This window comes from Pogona vitticeps, chromosome 1 (genome assembly GCF_051106095.1).
Source record: "Pogona vitticeps strain Pit_001003342236 chromosome 1, PviZW2.1, whole genome shotgun sequence".
NCBI classification, from domain to species: domain Eukaryota; kingdom Metazoa; phylum Chordata; class Lepidosauria; order Squamata; family Agamidae; genus Pogona; species Pogona vitticeps.
Genome location: NC_135783.1, coordinates 132,344,972 through 132,347,894, shown reverse-complemented (window position 1 = coordinate 132,347,894; position 2,923 = coordinate 132,344,972). Strand labels below are relative to the sequence as shown.

At 40.2% G+C, this 2,923-nt stretch overlaps 1 non-coding gene across 1 annotated transcript; it reads left to right on the top strand.

The window, feature by feature from the left end:
- Window positions 1–2,344: 2,344 nt before the first annotated feature.
- Window positions 2,345–2,509, top strand: LOC144586206 (U1 spliceosomal RNA). Its single transcript, XR_013540942.1, has one exon. It is a non-coding gene; the product is annotated as a U1 spliceosomal RNA (small nuclear RNA).
- Window positions 2,510–2,923: the final 414 nt, after the last annotated feature.

Sequence of the window (2,923 nt, the reverse complement as noted above, 5' to 3'; positions counted from 1 at the left end):
AGTAGCCCACAATGTCCAGCCTCTGGTAGAAGAGGAACAAAGTTTCATCATAATCTTTTTCAAGTACAGTACATAATAAGTAGTGGGGTCAATAAAATATGTATGCCATCAATCCGATGGCAATTTTTATATTTATTTTAATTGTATTTTAATTGTTCTAAATTGTATTGTATTTTAAATGTTGTAAGCTGCCCAGAGACCTTTGGGTAGTGTGGGCGGCATATAGATTAATCAATCAATCAATCAATCAATCAATCAATCAATCAATCAATCAATCAATCAATCTGATACTCTGTAATCAGTTGACAGCTTCACTTATTTTCTCCTCCTGTTTTTGTTTCATATTAATTAATATTCGTGTCTGTGCAACAAAACCTGAATGTGGAAGTAGCTAGTTATGAATAATATAGCTGTCTGTAGTGAGTTGGCTTTAGATAACAAAGATACAATGGTTAGATTTAAAAGTAATGCAGCAAGCAGTTACAAATTTACTTTTGCGTATACAGCGGTGCCCCGCTTAACGATTACCCCGCTTGACACCGAATCTGCTTCACTACGATGTTATTACGATCGCAAAATGATGTTTTAATGAGCATAATCCATTTTACAATGATCAGTTCAGGTCCCTGCTTCCAACGGATTCTTCTTCCCATTAGGAAGACCAAAACAGCTGATCGTCGGGCTCCCAGCTGTGTTTTCCCCCCTCCCCTATGTTCAGGACAGATTTTTCGCTGCACAGGCATCAGAAAATGGCCACCCTATGGAGGATCTTCGCCATTGGAGCGCATTGAACCGGTTTTCAATGCATTTCAATTGGCTTTTTTATTTTGCTTGAGGAGGATTTTGTTCTACAGCGATTATCCTTGTCAAGCAAGGCACCACTGTACCCCCCCAAAATAAGACCTAACCTGAAAATAAGCCCTAGTATGGTTTTTCAGGATGCTCATAAAATAAGCCCTACCCCAAAAATAAGCCCTAGTTAAGTGAAACCCCCACCATTGTGCAGCAATCAGAAGATGACATGACTGTAAAATAAAACATCCCCTGAAAATAAGCCCTAATGTGTTTTTTGATAGATACAAGACCCTGTCTTATATTCAGGGAAACACTGTAAGTAGAAACATATCTACTAGTATGTACTATGTAAATACTATGTAAATACAGTGGTGCCTCTGCAAGACGATTGCCTCACAAATTGATGACAAGGCAAAACAATGAATTTGCTAGACTGAGACTTTTTTGAGCAATGTTGTGTTTCCCAAAATGATTATTCCTATGGACAATTTTTGCTGGACAATGTTTAGGTCCTTGCCTTGCAAGACAGTTTTTTCTTCAACCCTGTTTCACAAGACAGTTCCCCCCTCCCATTGGAACACCTTAATTACATAAGACCTACTTTTTCATCCCAAAAAAGTGTATGCTGCTGACTTTCCAGGGTCTGCCTCCTAGAAAAACACCAGCATACACTTTCTCCTCCACTTTTTTGGGATAAAAAAGTAAGTCTTATGTAATTAATGTGCTCCAATTGGGGGGAAAAATCATCTTACAAAGCATTGCAAAGGAGCCATGGTTGCAAATTTAAATAAGAGTAATAAAAATACAGTAGCCAAAAATGAAAGGGTGAAGCAATTATTAAAAAAATAGGAAAATCATAAATATAATCCCTTTATTAGGATAAATTATACAGTTGAGTTCCTCACATTTGGGGAAATCACATGGATTAGCAACATACCCAAGTACAATGGATGAGCCTTTCTCTGGAAAAGCCATTTTTGTATCATGATATTTTTTTTGTAAGGTGCAAGCCTTGCACCTCCTACCCCCTTCTTTCCCCTAATCCCCCAGATTATGGTGACCCCCTGGCTGCACCTCCCACTCAGTACAGCGCTGCACATACCCAGTCCTGCCAGAGGCCAAGAGCACTCCTCAGTGTTTTGGGGTGCCCTGCAGGACCCCCTTCAGGGGCTAAGTGTTCATCCCACAATCCTCTAGTGCACAGGTATTAGCATAAGGTATTAGCATATGCTAATTATGGGTGGAACAAAATCGTTTTGCGAGTCACCACTGTACTAGTTACTTTCAAAGACATTAGCTAGGTGTTCCTCCCACAATCCTCTAGTGCTAATACCTTATGCTAATGTCTGTGCACTAGAGGATTGTGGGATGAACACCTAGCCCCTGAAGGGGATCCTGCAGGGCACCCCAAAACACTGAAGAGCTCTCTTGGCCTCTGGCAAGACTGGAACTGTGCAGCCCTGTACTGAGTGGGAGGTGCAGCCAGGGGGTCACCATGCCTTGGGGGGTTAGGGGACAGAATGGGGTAGGAGATGAAAGGGCAGTTCTAACTCATACCTTGCAGAGGAAATGCTATGTCATAAAAATGTGTTTTCTAGGTGAAACTTCATCCATTGTACTTTGGGTGTGTTGCTGATCTCTGTGGCTTCCCAAATATGGAGAGCCCAACTGTGTAATTTATGTTAATAAGAGTTTGCACTTGTGATTAATCCTGGTTTTTCTAAATTCTTTTTCATTTCTATTTTTTCTCATTGGGATCTATTTCAAAGGTAGCAAGTCCTAATGATGTTTTATATTCCATTCTTTCTCTCTTTTTTTCTGTAGTAAATGATCACCGTAAATGGAGTTACCATTGTGAAGAGGGGGGGTGCTTTGACTCCTTTTATCCTCTTTCTTTGTTGCTGGAGAGAGGAAGAGGGGGTAAGGCCATAGGAGACCCTTTGAATTTTCAAAACCAGTGCAGGTGAGGGAAGTGTTTTTCCCCAAGATGGTATGTGGAACTGTGTTCTGCAAGAGGATGTCTTCTATGGATAATTTGTTTTCACAAGACAGGGATTTTCCATGGAACGAATTTAAAATCTTTTTTGCGAGGTACTAGTTAACTTTCAAAGACATTTGCTGAAGTGTA